Source organism: Nelumbo lutea, chromosome 8 (assembly GCF_056320005.1).
Source record: "Nelumbo lutea isolate HS-2025 chromosome 8, American lotus-T2T, whole genome shotgun sequence".
Classification (NCBI taxonomy): Eukaryota; Viridiplantae; Streptophyta; class Magnoliopsida; order Proteales; family Nelumbonaceae; genus Nelumbo; species Nelumbo lutea.
Genome location: NC_142691.1, coordinates 58,014,522 through 58,033,572, shown reverse-complemented (window position 1 = coordinate 58,033,572; position 19,051 = coordinate 58,014,522). Strand labels below are relative to the sequence as shown.

The window sequence follows — 19,051 nt, the reverse complement described above, 5'->3', positions numbered from 1 at the left end:
ATATAATAATTACAAAAATATAATAAATACTAAAAATACACTAAATTAGTCAATAAATATTGTAATTTTAAATAATAGTTTAATCTCTAATAAGTATTAATCTATAAATTATAAAAAATATATAATTAATAAAAATAAATTTATAACAAAAATATAATAAATATGATAAATTAAATTTCAAAAGTTAAATAATAGTTTTTTAATCTCTAATAGTTATTGATAATTTTCTATTAAATAACAAAATAAAAATACATTTAAAAATAATTATTGAAAACATATTTATTAAAAACTATAAATAATTACAGAAAAATAAATATTAACTATAGTAAATATAAATATATAATGAATATACACTATTGTTGTAAAATTATTACTAATAAACATAATTTTGTTGATAGTTATTTTCTATAATTATTAATTGATATAATTGAAATTAGTTATTTACAATATTATTTAATTATTTAAATAATATTGTTATTTAAGTTATTAAAATATTAATTATTTATTGAATTTAGTAATCCATAAAATTATAATTGTACTATTATTACATTATTGGTTATTAATTTTTTAAAATATTAAATTATTATTAATATGAATATTATGAATTTTATTATAATTATTTTTTTTTTAATTTTAAGATTTTTTTTTAATTTATTACATAATTTCGTTATTTTAACTATTTAAAATTTTGTCATGTTAAATATTTTTGTTATTTAAATATTTAAATAATATGTAAAGTATTTAAAAATTTTCATTATTTGAATTTTATTTATTTTAATGTTATTACGTAATATTAAATATTTTTTATATTATTTAGCTATTTTTAACGTTTTTATTTAAGATTTTTAGTTATTGAAATATTTAAATAATGTTTTATTTTTTAATGTTAAATTCTTATCATTTGAATAACATTTAAATTGAATTGTTCATAAAATTATAATTTTTGTTGTTACTACATAATTTCATGATGAATTTTGTAAAAATATTGAATTATTAATAATATGAATATTATTAAATCTATTAATTTTTTGTGTTTTGAATAAATATTTTAAATTTAGTATATAATTTCGTTATAACATTTAAATAGTTCTGAATTTTTTTTAATTGAATATTTCTTTAGATAGATGTAGATAAAAAGTGGAGGAGAGGATAAATAGGAATTAGAGATAGTTTAGGAGAGAATCTATATTAAATTAGATATAATTTAAGAGATAAATAGGAGATAGAGATAATTTAGGAGATAAATAGGAATTAGAGACAATTTAGGAGGAAGTGGGGGAAAGTGGTGCCACTTGGCTAAACATCAAGGAAAACTTTATGGTTGTTAGAAATAGTTAGGTATATGTGATTTCCTTATTGGTTTAATGGGTAATTATATGGAATTAAAAAAATTAAAAATTAAAAAAAAAAACAGAAAATTAGGAAGGGGGGGTTTCCTGTAAGGAGAGCTATGCTGACATGACATGACCAGTTTTAATATAGATAGATAGATAGATAGATAGATTTATTTATTTATTTTTTACAAAAAATTTCATTTTGGTACCCTGAACTTTCGGGTAGTGTAAGGTTAGTACCCGAACTTCCAAATGTGTCATTACAGTACCTAAACTTTAAAAAAGTGTCAACTTAATCCCTACTGTTAACCAATCGTTAGTTATCTATTGAGTGTTAAAAGTGCCCTCCAAAAGGACATTGTTCATTGTCTTCCACCTTGAGACTGAACAGGTTGAGGTGTTTGAAGGGTAGTTTTGACACTTTTCAGTCCCTGGGTAGAAGATAATGAATAGTGTCTTCTTTCGAAGAGTAGTTTTGACATTTTTAAAAACATAATTAACGGTCGGTTAATGACAGGGACCAACTTGACACGTTTTGAAAGTTTAGGCACTATAGTGACATGTTTAAAAGTTAAGGTACTAACTTGACACTACCCCCAAATTTCAGGGTACTAAAATGGAATTTTCCCATAGGAATTTGTATAGTGCCCCATAGAGCGTTCCCTACAAGCCATCCCAACCACAAGCCATCCCAGCCAATCGTGTATTGTGAACATCTCCCTATGACACGCATAGAAGATGTTCCCAATGCATGCTGAGATGTAGGGTTGTTCATAAGAATGCCCAACTCGACCAAACCGACCAATCTGAACCGACCCAACCTGAGTCGACTGGGTTTTCATCAGTACCGATCGGTTTCGGGTTGGGCAAATATATAAACCAATATATCGGGTCGATTTTGGTTTTATTGTGTGAAAACCGAAACCAACCCAACCCGAATCGAACTAGTCTTCTACTAGTTTGGTAGTTCATAGTTTGAGTAGTTTCCTACTTAACTATAACTAGTCTTCTACTAGAACTAGAAGGCCCATTAGGCAATTACAATTAGAATAGGCAATCTATTTTAGTTTCTAACTTTCTATAATCTTTTACACCGAATAGGCAACCCATTAGGCAATTACAATTAGAATTCAATTAGGTGTCCTTTTGTACAGGAGCAAAACCGAAATGACCGAAACCGACCCAACCCGACTCAAACCGACCAAGTCAGTTTGGCCTATCAGTGGGTCGGTTTCGGTTTCCACCTCAGGTAACCCGACCAGGTTGGGTCGGTTGGGAAAACCCCAATAAATCGACCCAACCCGACCCGTGAACACCCCTTCTGAGATGTGCATGTGGGGCACTGTTTGTGCGACGCTAATCTAAAGTCTCAAAAGAGGGTGGAATATTCTTTCTGGTGAAAAGACTACTTGATCATTCAACAACTAAGGCCTTATTCGACAATGTCCAACGAGAGAGTTTCTATTGTTCCCAATGTTCCCGTGGAACAAAAACATGTTTCCGTTCTTTGGGAGTGACAAATTGACGCTCTCAAAGAATACGTCCTTTGGGAACATGTGGTTACCACAATGTCCACATCTAATAGCAAACACAGGTGGGACGTTCCCACGTGAGAGAAGGGGTGCTATTGTCATTTTGCCCAAATATATAAACTCAAGCTCTATACAGCAGTCCTCATTCATTCGACCTCACTACCGCTGCACAACCTAGAAGAGATCTTAAATCCTGTTAAGTCAAGAACTGGATGGCTATCGACTGAAACACATCTATAATGAGGCAACAAAAGGGGTTGCTTGAGCTAAACCAGAGAGTAGGGGTGCCAATTTGTCTGGATTTTGTCCAATCTGGTCCAATCCAATGTGAGTCCATTACAAATGGACCTGGTCCAATCCAGTCCAGTGAATATTTTGGACCGGTCCAAGAGACTGTTCAATCTGTTCAAATTCATGTTAGTTTAGATTGGTTCCAACTCAAACCTGGTCCATTGATACCTATGTTCTTATCTTCTATCAATGGACCATATATTGGCTCAATCCAATATAAATTCATTATGGACAGACCAGTCCAATCCAATATTTCATATTGATCCATCTAGTCCGTCCAAATTCAAAATGTCTTATTGGTCCGTCCAATCTGCCCAAATGGATTTTGATTTGGATGGAGTCCAACCCAAAACCGGTCCATTGCACCCATACTAGAGACTAGGGGTGGAAAATGGGTGGGTTGGGTGTGGATTGAGTACTAACCCGCCTATATTGACCCACTAACCCATTTGTCACCCATGTTATAGAGTCAGAGTTGGTTGTGACTCACTTTGACTTTGACCCACCCTAACCCACCCATGTGACCCTCTAATTCAAATTAAACATTTTTTTTTATTTTTTTCTTTGACTTAATTGCATAAAAACATATAGCTATACATTTCATCTAAAAAACATAAAGGGGTCAATTTTTTCAAATAAAAATAAACATCCATAAAAACACAAAAGAAGGTAAATATATATATATATATATATATTTATTTATTTATTTCTTGTAAAACATAAAAAATTGTAGAAAAATATAGGAAATAATAACATGTTAAATAAAGTATGCATGAGAAATTGTAAAAAACATAGCAATTTGAAAAAAAATACAAGAAATTGAAGAAAAAACATATGGAATAATAAATAAATAAAATTATAAAATATGGAATGTAAAAAAAATATAGAAAACTGTAGTAAAATACAAAAACAAAATGCAAGAAATTACCGGCCAATCCAGAAAACCACAAAAAAGTTGTAGAGAAAATACAAAATTTGCAAAAAGAGAAATTGCATAAAAACAAGAAGAATATAGAAAATGAATAAATAACCAAAAAATACAAGACAATGTAAAAATTGTAGAGAAAATAATAAAAGTATAAAAAAGTGGGAAAGTTATAGAAATTTATAGAAAAACTAACAAAACAAAGCATGGAGATATGGTAAATGGTAAAAGCTGTATATTTTATATATTAGCAGAAATTGTAGAAAAAACATAGAAAATTATTCGAAATTTGAATAATGTTATATTTAGAAATCATAAAAACATAAAAAATAATAAAAATTTCAAAAGAAATTACAATTAATTTAACAACATAGAAAATATTCAAAAAATACATAGATTTTAGCCAACAAACTAGAAATTACATTAATTAAAAAGATGATTAAAAAATAAAAATAAAAATATGGGAAAATTCTCAATTAGTACCCTGTACTTTGGGCCTAGTGCCACTTTGATCCCCAAACTTTAAAATGCGACAATTCAGTACCCGAACTTTCAAATCATGACAATCCAGTACCTGTTGTTAACTAGTTGTTAGCGAGTTGCTAAGCATTTGAAAAAGACACAAATGCCCTTTGAGCGTCATCTAATTTTATTTATCAATCATCCAAACATCGACAGAAAATTAATAGTCTCAAATCTTTGTCTCTTCTATTCAAGAAAGCTGGGGTCACCAAAATGTCCACTCAAACGTGACTTCAACTGTGTTGAATGGAAAAGGCAAAGATTTGGAACTGTTAATTTTTTTTTAACATTTAGATGGTTGATAAAGAAAATTAAATAACACTTGAAGGGCATTTATATTTTTTTAAAATTCCACTTAACGGTTGGTTAACAGCTAGTTAATGATAGGTACTAGATTGCCACATTTTGTAAGTTTTGGTATCGAATTGTCGCATTTTAAAGTTCAGGGACCACAAAGTGCTTTAGATCCAAAGTACAGGGTACTAATCGGGAATTTTCCCTAAAAATATAGATTTCAACAAAAAACACAGAACTTGGAAAAGTAAGTGCTTGTTGTAAAAGCTACAGGCTTCAATGGTTGTATTGGGTAATTGTCTCTAAAAGTTGCATCCTTCAATGACTCGAGCTCAGGGATTTCATGGTATCCAAGTTGACAATTTGGGGTTTTGCTTCATATCAAAAGGGAAAAGTCTTGGATGTTGATTATCATTGTGATTTGTCTCCAAAAGCAGACGTTCCTCTAGGTAAAATTGTTCATATATTTTTTAAAGAGGCGAAATCCTCAATGAGGTGTTGTTGTATGAGATTCAAGCTTGAAGCTTTGTCCAATGTTGCCATGATGACAGAGCTCGCTTTAAAGGTTGATGGAGCTTTCGAATGAGGAAAAATCATAAGGAGCATAAGTTTCCTTTTTCGTTTGAACAAGAGAAGACCAGGGGCTGAGAGTGAGAGATTCTTTTTTCTCTTTTGGTGAAGGTGAAGAAATTTTCCCTTAATAAAATTATAGTTTATGGTGTGTAATTGAAGGTTCTTTGGGTAAAAAATTATATAAATATTTTTATTGCTATACAAATGTTTATATTTATTTATATGTTTTTTAGTTAACGCGTATTGCTTTTTTATAAAATGCAAGCTCGATTACATAAAGTTTTATTTTGGTATTTAACACAACACACTAACTCACACATGTAAGTGGTAGTAGTGGGATTTGAATCCACATATCCACTGGGACTACCTAGCTAATGTACCAATTGACCACCACTTAGTTGTTAATGTTTATTTTTCATTCTTTTTTGTAAAATTTGTTATAAATTATTAAAAAGTTGACATGTGAACAATATTTAAAGATATTTGATTATTATTACTTTTTATAATATTCTTAACATTATATTTTATGAGAGTAAATTATAAGTGTGAAAATTTAAATAGGAGTCGTGCACATCAATCTTTTTAAACTAACCCCATTTTAATGCCTTAATAAGTAATTGTAGATAATATTAGCTGGGAAGAATAAGGAGAAAAAGAAGAAGTGTAAACTAAAATCAAAAGATCGAATTTATCTTTTGCCTGTTTGAAAAATCTTTTCCAGAAAATCTGTTAAAGATCTAATGGTTAAAAAACAGGGTGACCTTTTGCAAATAGATATTGGAAGACCAAAGACTGTTTGGTTGAAATATTTTATATAGATATCGCAAAAGACCATAAAAGTTAGAAGACTGTTTGGTAATGTGAATGTCTTGTGTGTGGGCCAACAAACATTTCATTTAACACGTGGAATCCGCATACATTTTTTAAGGTGTAACCCACATACACATGTATGTGGGGCCCACGTACATTTTACAAGGTGGGCTTGACATACCATTGGTGGCCATGCATGTGGGGCCTACAAATATTTTACAAAGTGGACCCGACATGCCATTGGTGTCCATGTGTGATTGTGTATGTGGGGCCCACATACATTTTACAAGGTGGGCCCCACATGCCATTGGTACACATGCATGTGGGTCCATGTGTGGACATGTATGTGGGCCCCATATAACCATCGGTGAACATGCATGTAGGGTATGTGTGGGCATGCATGTGGGGCCCACATACATTTTATAAGGTGGGCTCCACATGCCATTGGTGGACGTGCATGTGGGTCCATGTGTGGACATGTATGTAGGGCCCACATACATTTTTCAAGGTGGAACCCACATATAATTGGTAGACATGTATGTAAGGTCCATGTGTGGACATGTATGTGGTGCCCACATACATTTTGCAAGGTGGGCTCCACATACCATTGGTGGACAATGCATGTAGGGTCCATGTATGGGCAAGTATGTGGGGCCACATACATTTTACAAGGTGGGCCCACATGCCATTGGTGGTTATAAATGTGGGTCCATGTGTGAACATGTATGTGGGGCCCACATACATTTTACAAGATGGGTCCCACATAATACCTAATGTGAGCCCACATGCATTTTCTAAGGTGGGGCCGCACATACCATTGGTAGGTCCCAGTTACACATTCAAATAGTTTTTGTGGAAAGATAACCCATTTTCTCCCAAGCGTGTGCATCGTACCACACGTTTAAAGAAGACTGGGCGTGAAAATAATGTAAAAACTTCATTTGAAACTTCTTGAAAAAGTCCAAATTCGAACTTTTGGTGTTTTTTATGGGCTGGAGCTTTTCCTATATAGATCTTTTTATTACCAAACAGGAAAAGTCCATAATTCAGGCATTCGGACTTCTAAACAGCACGAAGTCCGTGTGAAAAGACTTGCCAAACGTGGCTTTTGTTCTTTCCTACAGGAAAAGTTATTTGTAAAAATTGACAACAAGAATTATAAGTTGAAATCCATCAAGATTATCTTTGCTTTCTTACATCAAGATTATTCATACAAATTGAAATCAATAATTATAATCTGAAAGCAAAACATCAAAATTATTTTCATGTAAATTGAATTCAAAACATTAAGATTATTTTTGTTGTTCGTATAAGAAAATATCAATGACAACGTTTTTCCCATGTCTCGTGATTCTATAAATATAAAAGAACAAGTAGACTAGTTTTGTATATAAAGTTTAACTAAATTAAAGAAATAAATAATCAATTACCTTTTCAATTACTTGTCTCGAAAAGATTAGCTGTAATGTAAAACGAGTTCCCGCATTGTTGAGAGTATAAGTTGTTCATCCATGTATCGTAAGAATAACTATAGTGTAAAAGGAGTTCCTGCATTTTTAACAACTTCTATTGTTAAGAATGCAGAAAACCTTTTTGTACTATAGCTATTCTTGCAATATATGGATGAACTACTTATACTATCAACAATTCAAGAATTTGTTTTATATTGCATTTATTTTTGTGATACATGGAATTGAAAAGGTAATTGATTATTTATTTTTTTAATTTAGTTACATTTTGTATAAAAAATCTAGACAAAGTTTCATAATTTGAACCAATCCTCAACTAGATAAAAAAGTTATACGTGGATGCCATTAAAACTATCTCAACATATATCTATTTGACATTTTACATGGAAAGTATCTACTCTCTATCAATCTAACAAAAGGGTTATTAGTGAGAAAATTTTCCCACATCCAATTTATACTATGTATAAAAGTACGAATAGATGAGTTTGGCTTCTAGAATTTTCATTAGACTGAAATATTCCATTTCTAAGGTTTGAATCAAAGGAGGATTAATAGTAAAAATGTACTTTTGTTTTCTCATTTAATGTTTATCATGAAATGACTCTTTTTTTCTCATTTAATGCTTATTACAAAAAAGATACAAAATTCCATTCTTTTTGTTCATAACTGTAAAGCAAGTTGGTGGCAAAAAATGTTATTTATCATTCCCATTTAATGCTTATTAGGTAAAATATACATAAATCCCTCTTTTTGTTTAATACTTGAAAAATAAACTATGGTAATTGTTGAAACCTCCCTTGAAAATTTTGACCATTGCCCAAACCTCCCCTGAAGTTTGGTAATTGCAATTAATTCCCCTAAACTTCTTAATACAATTGAAAGTAGACCCCCTTTGTAAAATCCTCTAATAAGAGGCATGAAAATGTCTAAAATACCCATGTAATTATTATTGAGTCTGGTTTATACATAAAAAATAATATAATTATTATGAACAACAATAAAAAAAAGAGTTTCAAGTTGTAATTTTACCTTTGAGCAATTGATATGAGGGGCAAATTTGGAAATTAAACATTTTGGTTAAAAGTAATAACATGGGTATTTTGGAATTTTTTTGTGCTTTTTGTTAGAAGGTTCTAACAGAGGATCTACTTGCATGTTGCATCTGTGTCAAAAAGTTATTGGGAAGTGATTGCATTTACCAAACTTTAGAGGGGGTGGGGGGTCAACAATGATAAAAAAATTTATTGGAGATTTTAGCAATTTACCCTTTCATTTATTTAAATTAAAAAAACCTGAAAGTACATCTTATGTTCTCAATAGCCAATGTTGGGCCATGTTAACTACCATGAAGAGATTTCCAAATTGCAAATAGATGAACAACTTACTCTTTAAACTATTTTCTTGTTTTTCTAAAAATATTTTTAACCTATTTTCATTGGTTTAGTTCTTGATCATTAAGGTATAGATGGTTTTCTCTTCTTTATTCCCACCATATGGTGGATTAATTTTTCATTTCTATTATCTTAAAGACTACATCATTAGATGACAAGATATTTGCAAGACTAAGTGATATTTTTATAGCAATTTATTATAAGGTTTTCAGCGGTTGAGGGAGCTGAAGTTGGATTTATCATATAGAAGTTAATTCGTGAAAAGGTAATGAGAATTCAAATAAAATTCTGACAAGGTAACTGATAAAAATTATTAATTTTATTAATGAACCATAATAAATAAGAACAATAAGAATTTTATTAATGATAAATAATAATAATTTTTATAGATATAGAAATATAAAAAATTGCAAAAAAATTTGGAAATATATTATATACTATCATCCCCACAAAAGCTTAAGTATTGAGAAAAACATCTTTAACTATCTTTATTTTTACTATAACCCAGTTTTTTACAAAAGCTTGCTTTACACTGTTTATCATCAAAACATACTCTTTGGTCTTCGTGGCTTTATAAAATGATGAGCAAGCTTTCCCATTCCTTACCAAATATGTTTATGTTTGCCCAGTGTTCTTGGTGGCCCTTGGTCCAGAAATCCCAAAAGGCATGTGGGATAAAACTCCCAAATCCCAAATGGGTAACAATTCAACAAGTTTTATTCTATATAGTTCAACGCCAATTGATCATTAAAACTCTGGCAAGGTTCATTTCTTTATAATCTATATTTGTCTCATTCATGGTTCGCTTATGTTTTAAGTTAGACAAGTGAGTCACAACCCCAATTAGTTGCAATGATTCTATGATAGAATTGATTTCGTCAAACATATATATTCTCGTAGAAAATGATTTCTTGCAATGTTAGTTACAAAAAGAATGGACTAATTACAAAGGCCCCTGTACTATGGGCTCAATGACAAAAACCCCCTATACTTTTTTTTTGCGACAAAGACCCCTTGAACCTTTACACTGGGACAAACACCCCCTCGACCGTTAATGGGGGACAAACACCCCCTCCACTAAACCTTTTCTATTTTCCTTTTTTGTCATTCTCTCTTAAAACCTAAGTGGCCCAAAATCTTATTTGCACTTTGAAGCTGATAAACCCTTTGAAAACCATCTCATCTAAAATTGATGTTGCTTCTTTTAATTCCATCCTGTCACAAAGACCATCAAAAAGTATCCTGTAAGACACAACATCAGGATTTAGGAGACATTTCTGTCTTGGCACATTTTCAAACAAATCAAACATGTTTATTTCTCGAACATTAATGAATAACAATTTATAGCTATTAACATTCGGATTACAACCTTTTTTTGCTGTTTCATTTAGGAGAGCACAGGCTGAATCAAATTCCTCCTCATTATAAAATCCAGAGGTCGTAGCATTTGTAAGTAATATTATCAAGTTTGCATCCAAATCTGGTCATCTCCTCTAAAATCCCAGAAACCTCTCCTTTCTGACCAGTCCTAAAAAGTGCACTTATCAAAGTAGTATAAACTGCTTAATCCAACCCTACAATCTTCTCCGACAATATCTCATCTTTTAGCTTAAAGGCTAACAAAGGCCTTTGATCAATGAAGCATAAACAAAAGTATTAGGTTTCAAACCAAAGATCCTCAGCATATCTTCTTTCAATGTAAAAGCTTCACCCAACTTCGAATTGGCACAGAGGACAAAAATCAATGTTCCAAAAGTAATTGCATTCGGTTTAATGCCCTTCCTTCGCATTTCAACAAACAACTTACAAGCATCATCCAACGAGTTATTCAAACAACAAGCATTTATCAGGATATTGTAAGCACAAGCATTGGGAGACGCGTATGGATCCCATTACTATTACCAACAACTGATATTATAGGGGGGAAGTCGATCATAAGTTAGAATTGACATGTTTAATATTTCTTGAACATTAATGAACGACTGTTCAAATCATTGGTTTCTAGAACATTAATGAATAATAGTTCAGATGTTTGATGTTGCAACAAACACCCTAATAATTGATATTGAAGGGTTCTACCATGGTTTTAAAAACCAAATCGGATTGGACGGTCGGACCAAAAAAACCAAGAACCGGTAAGATGATTGGTTCTATTTTTCTAGAAAATCGAACTTTTCCCAAAAAACGTTGATTTTGGTCAGCAAACCGTCGACCTAGGTAGTTAACAGTTCGAATAGTTCGAACGGTTTTGACAGTTATTGATTTATTTTTAAATTTTTTGTCAGAAAAGGCCGTCCATTCAGTTTGAACGGTCGGACTGTTTGACCCTGGAATCGGACCCCTGATTGTACGATTGAATTTCTGCTTTTCATTGCCAAAGAATGGTAAAACCCAAGGTTTTTAAAACCAACTCGGAGAATGAACCGATAAAAAAAGGCCGACCATTCGGTTTGAACGGTCGGACTGTTCGACCCTAGAATCGGACCCCTGATCGGTTCATTCTCCGGGTTGGTTTTAAAAACCTTGGGTTTTACCATTCTTTGGCAATGAAAAGCAGAAATTCAATCGTAAGTTCAAAGAGCTTGTTTGGCCATGTGAGAGTGGCTATATATAGAAGGAGATGACATTGCAGAAAATGACCTCTTTGGGGATGAATCGAATCTTCGGGCTCATCTGAGCAAGTATTTGCTTCTTCTTGTTGAACACTTTGGCCCATCTAAGCTTCATGATGATGATATCATAAGAGAGGAGGCTGTAACGGAAGAGGTGAAGAGCTTTAGAGGATTGTTTGAGTTAGGGTTTCATCGATAGAAAACTTATGAAAGCCATATGGGGAATAAGGGGTAGAAAATGAATAGTTGTTCTAGCTGAGGGTTCTACTAAAGGTATCATCCTAGCATGGAAGGAAGATGAAATTTCAGGCTTGGAGATTGACAGAGGTGAATTCTCAATCTCGGTTCTGTTCACTAATATTAAAGATGGTTTTAGCTGGACCCTCATTGGTGTGTATGGTCCTAACTCTCCCACTGATAGAGAGAGGTTTTGGCTGAGCTGGAGTCCCTACATGAGAGGGAGGACATACCATGGTGTTTAATGGGTGATTTCCATGTCACCAGGTTCAGTTCGAAACATTCTAATGGTATAATCCCAATCAGAAGCATGAAAAATTTCTCTAATTTTATTGACATGCACAATCTATTTGAGCTCCTTACCAATGGATTATTCACTTGGTCAAACATGCAAGAAAATGCCATAAGCTGCAGACTTAACAGATTTTTGCTATCTTGGGATTGGTTGGAGAGATTCCCAAACCTGTGCCAAGAACTTCATCTAAGATGTACCTCAGACCATTGGCCCATATTGCTGAACACCGAAAGAATCATCAAAAGAAAGACCCCATTCAGATTGGAAAAATTCTGGCTACAACACAAAGACATTAGTAAAAAAGTTGCAACATGGCGGGAAGACTGCAAAGTAGAGGGTTGGGTTGGGTTTAGACTTCTTCAGAAATTAAAAGCTTTAAAGAAAAATCTTAAAGCTTGGGAGAGAGAAGAATTTAAAGTTGTTGAAGAAGACAAAAAAAGAATTCTTTCAAAATTAGAGGACTTGGATAATAGAGAGCAAAATGGGACTCTTAATGCCTTAAACAGAAATAATTGAGCAGAATTAAGAAAGGAACGAGAACAACTAGTTAGAAGGGAAGAGATCTATTGGAGACAAAGATCAAATGTGAGATGGTTGAAAGGAGACAATAATTCCAGATTTTTTCACACCTATTCCTCTAGAAGAAGTAGGAAGAACTTTATCTCTAAGCTCAATCTTAATTAGAGAGAAGTGGAGAATCCTGAGGGAATTTCTGAAGCTTTCCTTTCTTTATTTAAAAACCTTTACTCCAAGGATAATTAAAACTAGTTTACATAATATAATTGGGATGGCACTACCCTATCAGCTGAAAAGAGGGATTGGTTGGAAAGAAGCTTTGAAGAGGAAGAAGTCAAGAATACTATTTTCAGCATGGACAGAGACAGGGCTCCAGGGCCGGACAACTTCCCTATTCTTTTCTTCCAAAAGTGTTGGGAAATTGTAAGGTCAGATCTCATGGAGTTTTTCAGGGACTTCCTTCATCTGCCATTGTTAACAAGGGTCTTAACTCTACATTTCTTTGCCTCATCCCTAAGAAAGGGGCAGTTTTGGAAGTTAAAGACTTTAGACCTATAAGTTTGGTTGGGAGCATTTACAGCATTTTGGCAAAAGTTCTAGCCAACAAACTTAAAGAAGTCCTTGAAGATCTAATTTCCACAAATCAGTTTGCTTTTGTAAAAGGAAGACAAATTGTGGAAACATTCTTATTGCAAATGAGTGTGTGGAAGACAAAAAATCCTCTGGGATCCCGGGGGTCCTCATGAAATTTGATCTTGAGAAGGCATACGACAAAGTGGATTGGGACTGCATTTTTGATTGCTTAAGGCTAAGAGGTTTTGGGAGAAATTAGATTAGGTGGATTAAAGGTTGTATTGGCTCTCCTTGGTTTTCAGCATTGATAAATGGTGAATTGAAAGGTTATTTCAAGGCTAGTAGGGGTCTAAGACAAAGTTGTCATCTTTCCCCATTACTTTTCACTTTGGTGATGGATATATTTAACTATCTCTTTGACAAGTCAATTCTTCTCAACTTGGTGAAAGGATTTGAAGTGGGTAGGGATAAAATTCACATCTCTCACTTACAGTTCGCTGACGACATAATCCTATTCTTGGATGCTTCCATAAACAATATCACAAACACTAAAATGGTAATCGAATGTTTTGAGATTCTCACTGGTCTAAGAGTTAACTTCTGCAAAAGTAGTATTGTTGCAATTAACTCAGCGGAAGTAGAACTTCTAGAAAATTTTAAATCTTTGTTGGGGTGCAAAGTGGAGAATCTCCCGATTACCTACCTTGGGATGCCTCTTGGAGGAATCCAAAATCCCTCAATTTATAGAGATCAGTGATGGAGAAATGTGAGAATAAACTATCGATTTGGAAAAAGTGTTATTTCTCAAAAGGGGGCAAGATTACTCTCTTAAAGGCCTCCTTATGAAATCTACTGGTTTACTTTCTTTATATTTTCTAGATTCTGACTAAAGTCAGAAATCTGATTGAGAAACTTCAAAGGAACTTTCTTTGGGAAGGTGGTGGAGATAAGAGAAGCCATTTAGTCACTTGGAAACAATTTTGCAGATCAAAAGAGGAAGGCGGTTTGGGTATTGGACTGCTTAAAGAGAAAAATTCTTCTCTCCTAGGAAAACATCTCTAGAAATTTTAGAAAGAATATAATGCTCTTTGGACAACTGTCATCTCAAGTAAACATGGACAAAATACAAACGGGTGGGATTGCAATCTCCATTTGAATAGGATAAAGGCCACAAATCCTTGGAAAGGTATATGTTCCATTCATACTTCTTTCTTTCCTTTTATAAGGCATAAAGTGGGAAATGGTTCTAAAATTAAATTCTGGAAAGATCTTTGGTGGGGGGAATCTACCTTGGAAACATCTTTCCCTAGGCTATTTAACTTCACCCTTAACCAAGAAGCCTCTATTTCTTCTTGCCTCCCAAACTAGACCGTCGAGAATTCTTTAAACCTCCACCTTAGAAGACCCCTAAGGGACTCTGAGATTTCTGATTTAATACCCTTAATAAACCCTCAAAGATGCTTACATATCCCCCTCTCATTCTGACACCTGAATATGGACCCTTCACCCAAATGGCGAATTCCCTTCTAAGTCTATGTTCAGGGCTTTGATTGCAGATGATTACCATTCCTCTTTTTCTTACAAGAAAATATGGTGCAACCAGATCCCCTCAAGAATTTCCTTCTTTGTATGGGAAGCTTGTCTCCAGAAAGTTAATACTTGTGATCTCCTACAGAAAAAACTTTTGGGAAGACACTCCATTTCTCCTCATGTTTGTATTTTATGTCTCAGCGAGGGTGAATCTGCAGATCACATTCTTCTCCATTGCAGTTTCACTCAAAGGATATGGTCCCACTTCTTGAATATGGCAAGGTACAACTAGGCTTTTCCAGAATACATTATGGACATCTTGAATCAATAGCAAGGAACATGGCTTAACAAAAGGGGTAAAGTCTTTTGGCAATTAGTGCCACGTGCAATGATGTGGGGTGTTTGGGATGAAAGAAAAAGCCGTATCTTTGACAATAAAAGCAGAACCTTGGAGGAGTTAATCTCAGATATTACATATCTTTGCATCCTTTGGTCGGTGAATTCAGCTCTATTTAAAGGACTTTCAGTTAATGATCTTATCAGAGATATTCACCCCTTTCTATTTCTGCCTCATCCCCAGCAAACATCCTTGAGGCATCCCGTATCCATCAGTGAAGGTGTGATAACCCTTAATTTTGGCGGTTGTGCCTTAGGTAATCCGGGCCTTGCACGTATTGGTGGTATAGTAAGGGATGAAAGGGGCATCATTTGTTGGACTTTTAGTGGTACAATCAGTTGGGCTAACTCCACAAAGGCCGAAGTGATGGCTACTCTCACCAGAATCAGGATAATAAAGAATTTGGGAATTTGGAATATGATCATTGTAGGTGATTCAGCAAATACGATAGAATAGTTAAGAGACAAAAAAGGGGGCCCTTGGAGACTGTATCACCATCTGACTGAAACTTGGGATTCTTTGGATGGTTTGAATGTTAACTTTGTTTGGATTCCTAGGGAACACAATCATACTGCAGATGACCTAGCTATTTGGTGTGTATTTGGAGCATTTGTATAGTGACAAGCTTCCTCCTTTGTAACTTGTAGGGGTTCCCCCCTACTTTGTATATCTCCTCTTGTTCCCTCCTTTTTTCTTAATAAATTCTAGTTAAATTTTCTCAAAAAAAAAGTTGCAGAGCGAGTTTGGGATTCTTCTCATAACGAAGGACAAAAGGGTAGCTTGGACATTTAGAAAGCTTTAAATAGTTAGATGAGAATCTTTTTTGAAGTTAATTGACAGAATGCTAATGGAGGAGGAGTCTTTGTCTAATGGTCAAAGCTTTGGGAGGTCTTTGTTGCAAAAAATGTATAGGGGGTCTTTGTCACTGACCCCACAGTATAAGGGGTGTCCTTATAATTTACCCAAAAAGAATTGAACTGTGTTGATCAAAAATAGAAAAAAAAAAGAATTTAATTATACATCCATTGCTTTACCACTGAACCAATACTTCCAAAAAAAGCTGAAATTAATCACCTGGAAAGTTAGTGAGTTAATTAAATTTCTATATTGTTTACTTTCGAGAATTACTTGCTTAAAAAGACAAACTAATTAAATCATTCAGCCATCATCAACTTGCCCTACACTTCAACTTTACATCTTTGCAATCGTGATGATCTAACAATTGAACAATGAAGAAAGGTTTCAACATTAGTAAGCCAGAGATAAGATAAAGATTGGCATGTTTGGTGTAGGCCCATATAGAAACTTTAATACAAAGGCGGAGCTATGATTTTTTACTGATGGGGACCAAAGTGTAATAAACATGGATAGGCGATCGTTTTCCACAGATGACGCTAATTGATGGTGCGCGATCTGGCTACTCCTAGTTGGAGGGTGATTTGAACTCCAAATGGGCGGTGAGGTGGACCGATCTGCAAGTGGATCAGAGAACCCGGGGTAGCTAGCTCGGCGAGTTTGCTCCGATGCTTAAGTCAATATTTATACTGTGAATGCGAGCTGAATGCTTGAGAGCTAGAGTGCTAGTGAGTAGAAAAATCACACACACCTTTGCCTTGAGATTTCAAGTTTTTATATACTGGAGTAGTCGTGGGCCTTACAAAAGAGCTCCAGGATCTCCGGGCTGTGGAGATAAGGTTGGTTCCATTTTTGAAGTAGAGGAGTACGTTGATAAGGCTTACCGTCTACCTTCGATTCAGGTAGAACTGGGATGAGTTCTTATCGTGATCTTCTGGAAATTTGGGATCTGTTGGTTCATCGTGACCTCAAGAGATTCGGGACCTATTGGGGAAGCCTTTGGAGTCGGTTATGCGGCGTTTCGGCTCATTAGCTCTGAGCTGGAACTTCGATTCTTTAGTCCCGAACTGGATTGGGTGTCGAGGTGCCTCTACACTGAGGTTGATTTCGGGCCAAGGTGGCTGAATACCCGAATTCCGAATGTTGCGAATTGGGTTTGCCTGGTTAAGTTGTCATCCTTTGATCAAATCACGCCTACGTGTCCCCTTCTTGCTAGGTCGTGCCAAATAACCCTTCATCACTATTATTGCTTCATTGTTCGTTAGCAGTTTAAAACCAGTCCATTTTAAAGTGATTCAACAAAGATTTTTTGGACAAGTTAGAAGGGGAGTTAGAATTGAGCTTAAATCATTTTTTCTTCTTACAGGTCATATTGCCTCTTCGATTTAAGTGTTTGTCAGTTTTTAAAAGTAGCATTTAGGTAAACTTTTTAGCTATATTACAATTGTTTTATCTACCTGTTTAATGTACTTTCCTACTACTTAGTAAAGTAGAATAATACAATTGCCCGATTTGGCATCTTTTAGCCCTGAAATTGTTTTCAAGTATTTAGCTTCTCTCTTTTAATTTATTCAAATAGATAGTATTTGATGCATACACTACTAAATAAGAAGTGATAGAGGGTGGATCCATTAAAATCTCCAGAAAATATCACAATATAGTCCCATATAATATGACAAACTGAAACTCTAAATGAAAAAAAAAAAAAACAATAAAATCCCCATAAAACCCAAAAGTAAATCCAAAACCGAAAAGCAAACACCCCAAGAACCACAGCAGCTAGAGGTGTAATGTGGGTTATGTCAAGCCGGTATGACCTACTTTTGTGGGCTACATGTAATGGTGTAATGTGGGTTGTGTCGGGTTGCACGACCCACTTTTGCAGGCTGCCTGCACTGTAGCAGGCCATTCCTTCTTTGCATGAATCCCACAAGAGGAGAGCTTGGCACAGCCTGAGATCCAGAATCAGTGGTTATTGTTTAGAAATAAAAATGCTTCAATCTTTTAAATTAAATAATAAATCTATGTGATAGGGAATATAAACAAAAATATTAAACTTACAACACAAAAATGGTCTTCTATTGCTGATTTTTTCCAAACTTTCAATTGCATATGACATTGTGGTCCCTCCTTGCATTTTCGTGCCAATTGCCATTGAGACCTGGTGTGATTCACCTAAATGGTGGAAACAGTTATCTTAATTTCAATAGGTGGTGGTCATATATGGATTATAAAATTGTTTTTTTAAGCTTATTTGTGATTTAAGTTCTCATGGACCTGTTTTAACAAGTCAAGCTCAGAAGATGAGAAACAGTTTGGCACAAAAAATAGATATATACATATTATACCATATTACATAATATATATATATATATATATATATATATATATATATATATATATATATTATTTATATGTACATAACTTTCAAGCCAATGGTTTTCTTGACTAGAGCCCATATTGCATTATGTTTGGAACTTGGTTGAGGTCTCCAACCCAATGCCTAAAAGAAAAATAGTTACCCAAGTCGAGTCATAAATGATCATATATAGACTTAATATATCTGCGCAAGGTCATATTAGGGTCGGGGAAATCATATCTAAATTAATAATAAATTACTACAGATATGTTTATTAATGAAAAACTTTATAAATTAAATAATTAATATAAATTAATTATCTTAAATTAATTGTGCAACTTTTCTCAATATGAATACCTTAATGTTCAAAGATAATTATTCACCCTATTGACCTAAAAATTCTATCTAATTAGAAAACTTGGCAAGTTTTGTATGTGTTTATCAAACTTCATGCATAAGAGTAAATTTCTCATACTAAATATAGGATCATGTCAAATGTGGGATATCAAACTTAGCAGGGTTATATGTTAAAATTT

The 19,051-nt window shown here is 33.8% G+C and overlaps 1 pseudogene; it reads right to left on the bottom strand.

Moving 5' to 3' along the window:
* Nucleotides 1-10,262: 10,262 nt before the first annotated feature.
* Nucleotides 10,263-18,311, bottom strand: LOC148844383 (uncharacterized; annotated as a pseudogene).
* Nucleotides 18,312-19,051: the final 740 nt, after the last annotated feature.